Source organism: Euleptes europaea, chromosome 10 (genome assembly GCF_029931775.1).
Source record: "Euleptes europaea isolate rEulEur1 chromosome 10, rEulEur1.hap1, whole genome shotgun sequence".
Taxonomy (NCBI): domain Eukaryota; kingdom Metazoa; phylum Chordata; class Lepidosauria; order Squamata; family Sphaerodactylidae; genus Euleptes; species Euleptes europaea.
In genome coordinates this window covers 36,254,238-36,270,339 of record NC_079321.1, presented here as the reverse complement: position 1 = coordinate 36,270,339, position 16,102 = coordinate 36,254,238, and positions in this window count along the sequence as shown.

Here is a 16,102-nt window from a genome sequence, read left to right as displayed (position 1 = left end):
ACAGAATGAATGGTTATTCATTCATTGTATGTACCAGAGGGTTGCCTACCTCCAGGTACTAGCTGGAGATCTCCTGCTATTACAACTGATCTCCATCCGATAGAGATCAATTCTCCTGGAGAAATTGGCTGCTTTGGCAACTGGACTTGATGGCATTGAAGTCCTCTCTTCCTCAAACCCTGCCCTCCTCAGGCTCCGCCCCAAAAACCTCCTGCCGGTGGCAAAGAGGGACCTGACAACCCTAATGTACCACCAAATAAATGAATACAAGTGGAGAAATGTGACACTCACAGAGAGGGGAATCAAATCCATTTTGCCCCCCCCAATGGCCTCTTGTCACTTGTCCTGCCCCCCCTGACATTTCCCTCTTTTTTGTTCTTCCCCCCTTCTGTTTGTTACTTCCCCTTCCTCCCTCCTCCAGGGTTTTGTTGCCTCCCGGTCCACTGCCTCACTGGGCTGCTCACTCACCAGCAAGCCACCTGTCTGCCTGTACTGCAACCTCCTCCACCTGACCGACTGATACGATGGTAGGGGTGATATGATGGTGGGGGTGGGAGAGACAGCTCTTTGTGTCTGCCTGCTTGCACCACTGCTGCCTCCACCTTCTTTCATGCCACTCCCCCTTGCGATCTCCCCTACTGCCTATCAGTCAGGTCAATCATCTGCACTCCTCTCTGAGGGGAGTGACAACAATGGCAGCAAGAGGTGGCTCCTGCTCTCCCCCATCCCTCACTGCCCTGCAGCTAGCAGCAGTTTTCTTTCCTCCAACATACATCAAAGAGGGTGATGCTGCTGGGCCAGCAGAGGAGAATGTTCCACTGCTGTGAGTGATCTTAGAGGGACTGGTCAGCCAAAGTATCTAAGAATTCCAAGGGAAGGGGTGGCAGGAAAAAACCAGTATGACTAAAATATTTGTCAGGGTTTTTTTTTTTCCATATTGCTATTACTAATGTACCTAACCTTAATAAAACCATCTTTTTATAAAGCACACAGGTATTTATAAGGAACCTGAGCCTGCAGTGTTCCAAGAAAAAAACTCCGAGCAAAAAGCTATCTCGCTGTAAGTCAAGAGAGCTTTTGAGATAACATTACCGGCGTGTTGTACAAGGGTGGTATTTCACACATTTATTAAGGCACATTACAGCACTCTCAGCATCAGTACCCAAATGTGGGTTATTATGAAACCAGTACAGTTTGAGGATGGTTTTCCAATAAGCAGACAATTTATTCCTAGTCTAGGTTCTTATTTCACACACAAAATTGCACAGTCATATCATGTAGAGAAAATGATGCAGATTTGCACAGAGTGTAATGAGCACAAGTATATACCGGTACATCTTTATTAAAAAAATAATAATCTGCAATTTAATTTCTATTGGTTTCTGTTGACCTAACAAAGGTAAAATATTAAATACAGAAAACACAAGCAAAATGATAAATGAGAGTTGAAGATAATCATAACTAAGTAGGATGGGACCACCCTTTCAAATAACTAGGTTCCACCCCAGTGAACAGATCTAGCCAGCATACTTCATTCACATTAGCTTCCCCTCCACCCCTGACACCCCTACTAGAGCCTGGGAGATGGACTCTGACTACATGGATCAAGGTAAAGGGAAGGTGTTAGAAAGCTGAATGCAACCCGCCATTCTGATTTCAAGAAGTAAAAATATTATGGACAGAAATTGTTCCTAAAAATGTTTTTGTTTTTGTTTTTTACATGAAGGAAGGAAAAGGTTTCTAGAAACAGAGGGAATAACAGGAACCTTAGTATGACAAGGAAAGGCAGGATAAATAAAAGTGGTAATGCTTTAGCTACTGAACAGATGAAGCCTTACGTTAAGAATAGATCCCCCAAGGTGTTGGTTTCAGTGAACAAGAGTTCCAATCCTGGCTACGAGAATGTTAAGAGCAGGGTGTAATAGCAGCACTTGTACACTCCAGAGAGAGGGGGAAGCCAAACTCTATAACGCTTTTCACAGAACAAAAACTTTATAAGAATTACTGTAGGCCAAGCTTGATTGACAATGGAATTCTGATACTCAAAAGTACACTATCAATAAATACAGGAATAATAGCAGCAGTAACTGTGATTGGCGTTGTTAACATTTACTGATTCCTTTTAGTTCTATAAATCAAGCCCTATTTTTTGCAGTATGCAAAATGTTTTAATGCTGACTTCAAATGGGGGGAAAGTACAAACAACACATTCCTGACAAAGTCCTTCAGCTTATGTTCACAGGTTTCAGTGAACACACGTACCATCATTTAAGGTGTATGCTTGATATTTGTAATACATGCATCAAGTCATTCTCAAGTTACATTCAACACTGCATCTCTGGCATCTGAAGGTCACCAAAAGAGGAAGGAAAAGTGTTCCGTGAGAGCAGTTGGAGGAAAAAATGTTGGATGAAGACTGTAATACAGTAAGGACTCCAAACATTACAAAGACCACCCTACTTTTAACTATGTGAACTGGGCATATAGAGTTGGAAATCAAGCTCATGTGCCCTTTTCTTATTTTTCAACGGCAGAGAGGTTTAGTTTAGGACAGGGGTGGGGAACCTTAGGCCCGGGGGCTGTATGCGGCCCCCGAGGCCTTTTTTGGGGCCCTCGGGAGCTTCGGGGCCCTGCTGCAGAGGCGGGGCGCAGGGCGGCCATCCCAGAGGGTGTTCCTGGCGCCACGGCTTATAGCGGCGCTGCGGTGCCCTTTGGACCTCCTCTCGACGACTGTCGGCTGTTGAGCAGCGAGAGGGAGGGGGAAAGAGGCTGGTGCCTCCCGGCAGCAGACCATGCATGCAGGAGCCGATCGGGCTTCAGGGGGGCCCTTTTGTGGACTCTGGGGAGGAGAGGGCATGGAGACTGGGGCCCGGTCGTGTGGGGCTCTGTGCACCGCCGTGTGTGTGTGTGTGTGTGGGCAGGGGAGGCTGGGGCCCGGTCGTGTGGGGCCAGCGTGCGCAAGTGTGTGTGTGTGGGGGGGAAGGCTTTTCTCTCTTTTCTTCCTCTTTTTCTGTCACTCTCCTTTTATCTCCCTCTCTTTACCCCTCTTTTTCTGTCTCTTTCTTTGTCTCCCTCCGTCCTTTTCTTTGTCTCCCTCTGTCCTTTTCTTTCTGTCTCCCTCTCTCTCCATTTCTTTCTCCCTTTCTCCCTCCCTCTTCCTCTTTCTCTGTTTTCCTTCCTCCCTTGCCGATCGACTGTGGGCTGCGCCCCCCTGGCACCTCGTTTGCTCGGGCCCACTGCTGGCTGCCCTTCCGCCTGGGAGGGGGGAGTGGGGGCACCCTGCAGGCCTTCTCTGTGTGGCCTCCCCTGGGGTTGCCAACCTCCAGGTGGTGGCTGGAGACCTGGCAACCCTAGCCTCTCCCCCCCCCCCACCGGGAGATCTACACCTGGTATGGCCCCTGAATGATGTCATAAATGTGCAAATGGCCCTTGGCAGGAAAAAGGTTCCCCACCCCTGGTTTAGGAGAAGGAGGTGGCTTTATTCCATTTTATTTTAAATCAGAGTGGCAGCTGCTATGCATTGGGGCTGGTGGGGCAGAGAGCAAGGCAGTCAATGCCAGGGGAAACAGAACCAATGGTAGTAGGTGGAGCCTACCAATTCTGGTTTTGCAATATGACTAAAAATATTTAAGTACTGCAATACAAATCCTTAATATTTAATAGCTGAATTGAAGCATAGCCTCTTACTTTCGTTCACTACTAGGCTTGCATTCTTCTTACCTACTGCATGTACATAAAGCTAGTCCAATGTTCTTTCTGGCCTACAAATAATTCCCTGATTCCTAACCCTCCTTGAGTCTCAGCTAGAAAGGCAGAGTATACATAAAAAGAAGTAAATGTGCACCCTTTCCTTTTGCTATTGTGTTTGTAACAACAGAAATATGCAACAACAAAGTAGAAAAAATCTTGCCACATTAGCGTTGCCAGATCCAGGTTGGGAAATAGCTGCAGATTTTTGGGGAGGAGCCTGAGGAAATTGGGGTTTGGGGAGGGGAGGGACTTCAATGCCATAGAGTCCAATTGCCAAAGTGGTCATTTTCTCTAGGTGAACTGTTCTCTTTTGGTTGGAGATCAGTTGGAATAGCGGGAGATCTCCAGCTACTACCTGGAAATTGGCAACCCTATGCCAGATCCTCCCTTCCCCTAAAAAATTACTGAGCACAGTAACCAGAAGAGTATGTTTAATGAAATAAACAAGGATAGGAGCACTGCAAGTTTCAATTTGATCCAGAACTTCCCAGAACCCTACCCAAGACATCATTTCCAGTTTGTAAAGTGCCACAAAGCAAGGAGTTACCTTCCATAACTGTTCACCTTCTCAGAGCCAGGGAAAAGGCTAAAAGGCAACATTTTTCCTCTAACACTAAGATAGGAACTTCTCCCTTCATTCTGCACCCACAATATTTCATGGCGAATGAGACTATGTAAATCTTCCTCTCATAGCTTTCTAAGGCTGCCAGCTTCCAGGTGAGGCCTGGAGATCTCCCACTATTACAATTGATCTCCAGGCGATAAAGATCCATTTCCCTGGAGAAAAAGGCTGCTTGGGAGGGTGGACTCTGTGGCACTATACCCTGCTGAAGTCCTTCCCCCCCCCCAAACCCAGGCTCCACACCCAAATCTCCAGGTATTCCCCCACTCAGAGACAGCATCTCTATAGCTTTTCCTTCCAACTAACAGTATATGGTTAACCAGTGGGAATGAAATGTCCTGAGTGAAATGGGCAAATAGGGGACAAAATGGATGCTTTAAAGAAACAGTTGATTAGTTCATTAGGGCCTTGTTTGTTGTAATGTTTCTGGGTTCCAATTAGGGTTGCCAACCTCCAGGTACTAGCTGGAGATCTCCTGCTATTACAACTGATCTCCCGCCTATAGAGATCAGTTCACCTGGAGAAAATGGCTGCTTTGGCAATTGGACTCTATGGCATTGAAGTCCCTCCCTTCCCCATATGCCTCCCTCCACAGGCTCTGCCCCAAAATCCTCCTGCTGGCAGCAAAGAGGTACCTGGCAACTCTAGTTCCACTATAGAGAGGAAAAGAACAAGGAGCAACTCCAACAGGTTCATGTAAGCACTCTTAACCAACTGAACTGCCTACTTGAACTTGTGACCCTAGAGAAGGTCATCAAATTAACACACTAGACTAATATAAGAAAAATACCATGGAAGTTATGCCCCAATGAACCAGCCTTCACTGATAGATGAGTCTTTGATTATTCAATAGTAGGTTTCTGTTTGCAATTTGTCTATACCTAGTAAAAACCTTTCCTGAATTGGTGTAATGTTATGGTGTTTTGCAAATCCTACACACTAGTCTTTCCTGATTCATGAAAGCAAGAGAAAATTAAAGAGAAGAGAAAATTTCTCCAAGGTGTTCAAACATTGATTTAGGTGTGGGTCATAAAGGGATGGGGTTGCCCAAGGAAATGCCTGTGATGGAAAGGCTGAAAGTACCTTGAATGAAGGTTTGTGGCTATCAGAACAAAAACTATAAATATATTTCTTTTTGTTCCAGTGGTGAAATATTCTATTTGGAGTGATATATTAAGGCTAAAGAGGCAAATCCTTTCTGCAGTCCACTAGCTTCAGACTGCAGCTCACTAGCTTCAGGCCTCTATAGGGGTCATTTTTGCCAGATCCAATGGCAAGATGGTGTGAATCTTAATGGGAAAAGGCAATGCTATCAATCTGAGGGACCAGACTGGAGATCGTTCCGAAGTGGACATAGTTTCTTCTTGTGGTGGGGGATGTGGACTTACTCAGGGACCAGGCATGGTGAATAGAACCCTTAGGGAAAGCCACTTGTGAGGTTCCATGAAGGAAAAGAAATGTTTAGACATTTCTGGTCTCATCATCAATAGTATAGCATATGCCTACAATTGATGTTAACTGAGAGAAGTAATCTGCTTTAAAACACTATTTCCTTTCAACCGCATCCAACCTTTTTACTCTTTATTCTCCTGCTTGCAGTGGGGGAAACCTTGAATCAGCAAAGGAAGCAAGTGGATGATAGGCAGAGCAAGGATGGAGCTAACATTAATTCTACCATCTCTCAGAACTGACAGCCTTCAAAGAAGTAGATGCCATGTCCAAGTCAGAACCTGGGAACTATTCTGGACACCAGGAGATCTCAAATCCCATTTCACAATAGACTAATTATGTTCTTGAAAGAAGAACGGGCAATCTTTTTCTAATGTAACGTAGACAGAAAAGATCTTTGGACACATAATGGTCTGTTTGTACTTTAAAGAAATGTACTCACTTAAGGAAACAGATATGTTCGTATAGCAACTAGATTTGTAAACATGCAGCTTTAAAAATATAGCTTGTTTCTCCTGGTAGCTTGGTGTACAATTTCCTAAACTTTTAAAATGGGAAGATATACTTGATTCACTAATTACTATTTTTTTTTTCACATTCTCCCTTTCCCCCAAGATGCAGCCATCGAAGTAAACAAGCAAACATATGCTACCATAAACCAACTTGACAAATTTTACCCTCCTATTAATATGATAATCAGTCTCTGAAGCTATCTTATGTATGTTTAATTGGGACTTAGCTCTGCTGATATCTATGAATTTATCCCAAGTATTTCTGTGTATAACTGCAGTTTGAATGAGGAATCAAATCCAAATCCTTCCCTAGCCTCTTCTCCAACATTTGTCTCATGTTTCTTCCTTCTCCAATAACATATATAATTTCTGAGTCCTGTTGCCTAGATGACTCATTTGCTGTAGTTCCCTTTCAATTTCGCTTCAGGCCAGGGTATGAGATGGAGATGGTGCTGCTGGTTTAACGTGATGATCTCCCTTTGCATGCACACAAGGACCATGTCTCTTTGTTGCTTTTACTAGATATATCAGCAGCCTTTGACAATGAGGACCATGTCAAACTTGGTGAGGCATTTGGATGCAGAGATCAAGGGAAGTGCTTTGGATTGGTTTAAATAATACCTTAACGACTAGACTCAGAATGTTGCCATTGGAGACCAATTGTCATCAGTGTGGGACTTGTCCTGTGGTTCCACAGGGCTCAGACTTATACCCTATGTTACTTCATTTCTATGTAAAGCCTTTGCAAGAAATCATTTGTCATTCTGGAGTATGGTGTCATAAATATGCTGGTGCCACCACCCAGCTGTATATTTCTTTCTCCAAATCCTCCAGTGATGTGGTAGAGGTCTGGAGTCATTGCCTGACTGCAGGGATCAAATTATTGAGGCTGAACAAGTTGGCACTGAATTCTAACAAGACAAAGGTGATACTGGCTAGAAAGGCCAAGGTCTTGAAGGACACTGCACTATCTTTGTTTGATGGGGTCCAGCTGACACTTGCTGACTCAGTTAAGAGCCTAGGGTTTATACTGGACCCAGCATTATTACTGGAGAAGCAAGTTAATTAAACTGCAAAATAGCTTTCTTCCATCTTCATTTAGCCTACAAGACCTTGACTCCATTGATCTGGTCATGTGGATTCATGCCATGGAGTTACCCTCAAGGCTGGGCTATTGTAATGTAATGTTCAGAGCTAGACAGAGTGTGTATATCACACCATTGGTTACCAATCAGTTACTGGGTCCAATTGATAGTATTGATTATCACCTACAAAGACTTTAATGGTTCTAATCCCACCTACCAGCAGGATACCCTCTCCCATTGTGCTCTACCATGACAGTTTCACTTATCTGAGCAAAGTCTTCTGCAGGTGCCACCCTGCAAACAGGTAAGATCAGCAACTGCCTATACAATTGAATTCTCTGTTGCAGTTAAAACTTGTGGAATGACTTGCCGGAGGAGGTCAGGAAGGCTCCCACACTTCTGTCATTCCACAGAATGTGCAAAACAGAGATATTTAGGAGAGTATTTTTATAAAGGGAGCAGCATTGCAGTATAATGGAACAGTCCATGAGGGTGTTTTTATTAGGGAACAGAATTATAGTTCATTGCAATGTTTATTGTATATATCATCCTGCTTTTAACGCACTTTCATGTACCTTTGTGATCCACCCTCTGCATTGTTTATGGAATGTCATACCTTAGCAATTTTTTTGTTAGCATTATTGCCTAATTTCTTGTTACCTAGTCCTATTGCATTGTAACTGGATGTCTTTTGCTGACTTGTTTGCTATGTTTTGTAATCTTCCTTGAGTCTCACTGAGAAAGGTGAGCTTTAAACAAAGTAAATAAATCAAATAAACGAATTATTGTCATGCTTAATTGTCTACATAATTCTCAGTGTAGACTCTAGGCTCATTTGGCCCTTGAGTTGGGCTCAAACCTTGGAAAAGTTGGGTGGAGAAATTAAGGATTGTATCAAGCTACATTACTTTCTTAGACATTCACAAGTGGGAACCCACAAAGATGGGGTGAAGGTGGTGGGGACCTTCTTTTTGCTGTGAGGGACTAAAGAAGCTCGTAGCCAGACATGTCTGTTTGATTTTAGTAGGACAGACTTTAATGAACTCAGAGGCATGATGATAGTCATTCCATTGAAAGAACACTGGAAGGAAAAGGAGCAAGTGAAGTGTGGGCTCTTCTAAAACAAGAGCTCTTGCAAGCTTAAGCCATGACTAGGGTTGTGCATATCGATAAACCCAAACTGAAAATAAACCCAAAATTAGCCATTTTGGTAAATTTCAGGATTCAGGTTTACCGGATACCAAAACCTGGGGATAAAGCAGAAGCCAAATCGGCTTTGCTCAAAGGCATGGCTGTGTGCTTTCTCCCCTTTTTCTTTCTTTTTTTATTTTGACTGGTTTTGTTAGAGCCCCATAGTTGGGGCTTTTTTGAGATAGGGTTATTTAAAAGACAGGGCTCATCCGGTCCTGTCCGGAGGGATATACCCTCCAACTAAAAGAGCCTGCTTCAACAGCCACCCACCAGGCTTCCGAAGGAGATTTCTTCATCTATGTGGATCAGCAGTCTCTTTCAGACAGCCCCCATGACTTCAGACAGCCGGCTCCGATATCACCCTCCCCCCCATGAAAACCTGCTTTCCAAAAGAAGGTTGCAATCAGTAGAGGATTCATTTCCCCACACTATGACCATCTCTTGGAATCAGATTTTTCATGATCACAATAAAGGACTGCTCACAGGATGTCATTTGCCACCAAAAGGAATGTTTTCTGTGCCTTATTTCTCTTGCATTTAAGCTTTTTTCCTCCATTAGGAAACTGATTTGTATGGACATCATGCAAAGCGACCCAGAAATGAAGGCAGCCCCCAGACTTTGAGGTGCCAGCCAGACAATCAGCTCTTCCCATCAATCCTCAGCAACAGCTTGGCTCACAAATGCCTGGAGGATGGGGGTGACCCTTTTGTGGGCCCATACAATTGAACCCCCTGAAGGAATATACAGGCACTCCTTTAATCATTGTTGGGTTTTTTAAAACCATTTTTTAAAAGATTTCACATTTCTCTGCAAACCTGGGGCCCTTTTCAGGTTTGTTGAAAGATCTGCCTTGACTATCCATAGCTCCAGTCACCGGATTTGAGTTTCCAAAGATTTGGCCAACTTCGCTTGTATTCTAAGTTGTAAATAGCACTGTTTGAGAACAATCTTATGCAAGTCTATTCAGAATCCTACTCAGGTCTATTCAGTGGGGCTTACTCCCAGTAAAGTGTTTGTTGGGTTGCACTGTTACCATATGGTGAGGCCTTTCCACCACTGGGATGCAAACCTATGCTTATTTCACTCTTCTGAAACAGATTCTTGAATTAAAATACAATTTTGACAAAAAAAAAACCTAGGCAGTTTTTTTTTTTTAAAGAAATCTGTCATGGAAAGTTTTTCTGTATTTCAGATAATGTGTGGTAATAGGGTAACTTTATAAAAATCAAAAGATACTACATGGTATATTTTTGTAATCTGTTCATAAGATTGTTATCTGAATCCTTAGCCGGTAAAGATTTTTAGACAAGCTAATCAGATTTCCCCCTCTTTGACCTACATTGGACACATTGCTAGGAAACAGAACAAAAGTAAAAGAGCCTCTATTTGAATCCATTTTGCAAAGGCAGGGACTGTTTAAAAGATCATGTTGTGCTGAAGAACGGGGACATAAAGGCACATGGAAAAATTACTGAAAAGGTCAAAGAGGCTATTTTTCTATTTCTGTGACTGCTCTTCTAGACAATTTTCCCATGACATGATAATTGTTGCAACCATGTGTAAATGGCTCTAGCACTGAATTGCTAGTTCCATTTTGTATCAAAAAAGGGAATAGGAACACTTTTTAAAAGGTAACATTCAAAAAGTCGCACAAGAAGACTGTGACTTTATATGTAGTAAGATGCACACCACCAAGGAGGGCATTTTAATGTTCATGAATGTGCATAAATAGTGTGAAGGTGGGTACCATAAGATTCTTGGGTCATAGGTGGGGCATCCCTGCTGGTGCCCCCCATCTGGTGTTTCCCTCCCGGACAGTATACTTAGATGATTTCCTTCCTTTTTCCATTCTGCAAATTTTTGGATGTGTTGGTTGCTGAGCATTTCATTCTGGCTTCCATCCACTAATCCTATCAGCATTTCTTTGAAGTTTCATTAATATGAACATTTTGCTTCACACTTGACTCTGTTCATTTTAGGTTACTAAAACAACTAAACACTTCTCTCTCTTTCTGCAATGGATTTTGACTCCATTGGCTGCACAGAGACTTCTAAAGCAAAGCCCCACCAGATGTATGCCTTCTAGAGATATACCTGGCAGAGAGGCAGGATACAAAGTGCTGTCTATTTGTATGTCGTGTGCTCCACAGCAGGAAAGGGTTGTTATTGTTGTTGTTTGTATTTGTGTGCTCTCTAAATTTGAGGGTGCTCTCTAAATGTGTAGGATTCAATCACACTAAAACTAAAGATTAACTTCAAATCATTGCTCACAGGAGAAATTGGGTTAGATCCTGAGGTCATTTTTCACAAGTGGAAATACCGTATATACTCGCGTATAAGCCGAGTTTTTCAGCCCAAAAAAAGGGCTGAAAAAGCCGGCCTCGGCTTATACGCGGGTCAATACGGTAGAGGGGGGAGGGAGGAGGGAGGAGGGAGGGGGGAACTTACCGCCGCCATCTTTTCTCTGCCGGGAGAGGCTTCCAGAGCCTCCCTGCGGCCTCGGGGAGGGCGCTCGGCCGCCCCCGCCGCCTTCTCCCGGCCAGGAGAGGCCTCTAGAGGCCCTCTGCGGCCGCGGGGAGGGCGCTCGGCCGCCCCCGCCGCCTTCTCCCGGCCGGGAGAGGCTTCCAGAGCCTCCCTGCGGCCGCGGGGAGGGCGCTCGGCCGCCCCCGCCGCTTTCTCCCGGCCGGGAGGGGCCTTCAAAGCCTCCCTGCGGCCGCGGGGAGGGCGCTCGGCCGCCCCCGCCGCCTTCTCCTGGCCGGGAGAGACCTCTAGAGGCCCTCTGTGGCCGCGGGGAGGGCGCTCGGCCGCCCCCGCCGCCTTCTCCCGGCCGGGAGAGGCCTCTAGAGGCCCTCTGCGGCCACGGGGAGGGCGCTCCGCCGCCCCCGCCGGGCCGCACCACTTCCCGCCGCCAGGAGCGGCCTGGGGGGGGCCTCCTGCAGCTGCAGGAAGGCCACCCCCGCCGGATCCGCCGCTTCCCACCGCCAGGAGCCCAGAAGGTAAGTCTGCGGGGGGGGGAGGGGTTATAAGCTGACCCTCGGCTTATACGCGGGTGCCTAATTTTTCCCCATTTTTGGGGAGAAATTAGGCACCTCGGCTTATACGCGGGTCGGCTTATACACGGGTATATACGGTATTGCAAATTCTCCCTTACCCTACAGGCTTAGTTTACTTCCACACTGTTCCTGAAGTCCCCTGTACCCTAGAGGCTGCATTTAAGGACACTGGACTATAGCAGGAGGGACACATTGGCAAAAATCGCACCCCTTTCTATTGGTGGAGGTGAGTTATGCTGGAAAAAAAAGCGCCCTTGGATTCAACCCATTAATTGCCTGTGTTACTTTGTTGAGAATGCTTTGAGCTTCTACTTGCAGTCTCCCTCCCAAACACATAGCCCATTGCACATCTACTGCTGTCACCAGGCTGACTGGCCTCTCATTTGCCAAGAGCAACAGAACATATGGAAACTGTGTTTGGATGGGAGCTGGGTGAATTTCCAGGAGTGCAGGAGGTTCTGAGACCCCTCCCCTTGGCTCATAATCAGACTCAGGATGACCAAAGCTATGTGTTGATTTACCAATACATAGTTCATTTTATCCATATCTGTGTGAGACAAGACCAGGTTGGGGCTTGTCCATCACTAGCCCAGATACTTGCAGAAACAATGTGGAAGGTTTCCTGCATCCCTACTCTTTCCCGCTGTGTGTCACTACATCCCAGGAAAGGCTCCATTTTCCCCCAGCAAGCCTGTCACCTTTGTCAGCTTCATGACAGCTGTTCCACAGCTGGATTTTTCCTGATATAAAGATGCAGTGGTGGCCAATGCTATATTTGCTCAATTACCTCCTCAATTGCAGCCATTAAATCCATTAAGGGAAACTATAGATGCTCTGGGAGCAAATTGCCAGTTGATAAAATTAGGCTGTTAGCACAAAAATGTGATCAGTAACCCTCACCCCTGCTCAGTTCAGAATTGGGCTATGCAAACCATGCAGCTTCCCCAGCACATACATGCCAAATAAAATTAGTTTGGTTTATTTTGAGATCAGTTGCAAAATTCAGAAACCCTGTCATGCTTCCAAATACATTGTCAGGAGTATCATGGCACCCCATAATCCCATCACTGTCTGCAGGCTCCCATTCAGTGAACAAAAAGTGCAGTGTTCATGGTATCCCTCTGCCCTGCAAACTTCAGCATCCTGCAAGAACAAGTTGGATGAGTAGACAATTACCTGGTGCACACAGGATCAATATCCACCTTCACTGTCTAGGTTCCTTGGCTAGAGGGATTCAAGTTAATATGGTCACAATAATTCTTGTTTTTCTCTCGCAGTGTACAAATCAATATTACACAATGATTGCCTTTAAGAGCTCCACCATGGCGTTTTTATAATTACTTACTGCCAAAGCCTCCTGCTGCTCATGAGCCAGTTTGTCATTAATCCTCCTCACTGTGGCACTCTAACCATGAAGGAAGAAAATTTTATGCATGTGTAATTATGAGAAATGAGCTGCATTAACTTGTGCGCTGCTCTCATCTCGGACGGAACAGTGCTACACTGGCAGAGAAAGCATAAAGATCTCGCTATTTATTTATCCATCACAAACTTCCATCTCAGAGCTCCAACAATAGCTTTGTGTGTCATAAATAATAATAAATAATAGCTACTATGATGGTAATGGCTACATCCCTCAGAAGAGGGATGGGAGAGAACAAGTCCTGCCCAGACAACAGTCACCTGGCTCCTTTTCTCTCATATATCAAGGCACCTTTCACTGAGGACTCACCAAACCTACAATAGTTTGCTGCTTCTATTCTATTTTAATAGTGTGGCTTCATTATTTTATTGCTTTAAGACATCAAGGTTTTTTTTAAAAAAAACTGACAGTGTAGGATAGAAATATCTTAAAGAGAAGAGAGCAAGAGAAACTATTACATAGTAGATGTAGGGTTGCCAGGTCCATCTTTGCCACCAGCAGGAGGTTTTTGGGGCAGAGCCTGAGGAAGGCAGGGTTTGGGGAGGGGAGGGACTTCAATGCCATAGAGTCCAATTGTCAAAGCAGCCATTTTCTCCAGGTGAACTGATCTCTATTGGCTGGAGATCAGTTGGAATAGCAGGAGATTTCCAGCTAGTACCTGGAGGTTGGCAACCCTAAGTAGATGTGGTGCAGTGCTACTTAGCACCATAAACTAAAAGGTCTCCATTCAAATCTCTGCTCAGCTGAGCCATTATCCCTCTACCCAACCCCTCCTCCATATATAATATGAGTGTTTTTAATACTGTCCCATTTTTTAGGCATTTTTGAGAAAATGTGTGTGAAGTGCTTCAAGCCCTTGGAAAAAGCACAATACAGACATCAACTGTTAGTGTCATGGCCTGCTTGTTGAGCTTCCTGTTCTCACTCCTCTACTCCATCTCTGGCATCTGATTCTGTGGCCTTGTTAGTACCAGAGAGGAAAATTTGGACACTTTCTAATTATTATGGTCAGTTGCTTTCCAGAAGCTTTTAAAACAAACACCAAATGGGGTTTAATAAAATTGCCCTTCACAAGAAGGAGAAAACAAAATTTAAAAAATCATTATTTCCCTTTGGTAATGCATTAGGCAGTGTCAAGGTCAGAAAGGGCAGGTGGGAGCAGAATGCCTTTTGTGGGTTTTCATTTCACACTCTTTCTGCAAATGGGGGAGAACAAGCCTGGCAGTTTACAATCAATGCAGAGATAACAGAATCATTCCAGACGATTCGCCAAGGAGAGAGTGCATTGCAAAAAAAAAAAAAAGAAGAAGACACTGTATATATTCTTCTCAGGCAATTCAAATTTGATCATTGCTCAGATGACCTGAGATGCTGCTTAAGCCTCTTTAGTTATTGCTTTAAGAATTTCATTGTACTTGCACGCTCTCGTATACTATTATCTATTTCATTTACTAACTATAGATCTTTGAGTCTTGGATTGAAACGTATGAATAAACCTCTGTTAGGATACATGCATGCCACTTCAAGAACAAGTAGAGATATAGAATAAATGGAACTTTTGTTCCATTTCTATGCTACAAGGTCCATCCATCAACATTTTCGATGATCCTGATTATTAGTTTCATACTTTCCATTCCAAACTCCTTGGAAACCTTTCTATTATTCTGTTCTAAAAGGCTGAAATACAGTAAGCCTGCAAAAACTTATGAGGAAAGGGAGAAATTGCATTAATAAAACAAGTTGCAAATAAATAAATAAAAACCTCCTGAAACAAAACATATAATAATTTAAGAAACAGCAACGGCAGAGAAAAATAGCGGCAGGAAAGTCGCATAGATATTAATTAAGACAAATATATTTCTTTACAGTAACATATTAAAGACCGCAGCTCATATCTGCTGTATGGAGTGGTTTGTGCACAAATCATTTCTATGATAAACTAAATAGGATGAATTTAAAGGCATCTTAAATTATAATAGAGCATAATGCTCCTACTGTAAATGCTAACAGGCTAAAATTGAACAGAAGTTAGATGCAGCAAGTTTGCCATCTACTGATCAATGCAAGATTTCTGCAAAGGGTTGTTTTGCATTTCATTAAAACTTGGGTAGAATTCTCTTTATCTGCTTATTCATGTTCACGTGTTTTCTACTCAATTGAGTGCTTCGGGTCAATGGAGCCTTCCAGTCAATAGAAACCGTACAGTTGATATTGGTTAGTGGGGTTCAATACTAATGATTAATAATATAATCTCACAGTATAATACTGATGAAAAGTCTCCACCTTAACAACTTTTCTACCTCCCCCACCCCATTTGTGAGCTATGTATGTTTCAGGGGAATTGTGTAAGACTGTAGAGAAAACATTGTACACAACTTTAGTAGGATTTGGGAATCTAAGAAATAAAAACTTGCACAAATGTGTCCATTAAGATCAAAGGGATTCTAGACAGTTTAAAACTAGATTATCAGCCCTTGAGTATAACTATGACATTTTCTATACATCTCTTTTTGTGTAAAGAGTAGGATAGATTAATTTTAAAGAGTTTTTGACTGTGACATTTTCCTGGGGTTAATTCCTAGAATCCAGCTCTTACTGGTTGAGTGAGCTCTTCTCATTGATTCCTGTGTTGCTGGGTTGGTTTTGACTCCTCTGGCAGGCACTTTGACTGACTATTGCTGTCTTCTGATTAACTCAGATCTTTGGTAAATGACATTAAAGCCCCATTCAAACTAGCTTAGAGTATAGCAAAGAAATGATGTACTATACTCAACTAGGGAAGTGACTCTATCTGGATTTTGAACCCAAATACCCTATTCAAATATAGAATAACTGAACCCAGATATTTTCTCAGTTATTATGTGACCATGTTGGGAAAGTTTGAGATTTTGTTCTGGTTTCCTTTTCTTAAGCTTTCTGTACTGTCTCTATCTTTCTTAATTTGATTTGTTCTTTGTAAGGAGGTATGTGATCAAATTGTACGTTACCTCTTTTAAAAGTGAGTGTCCAAACTCAA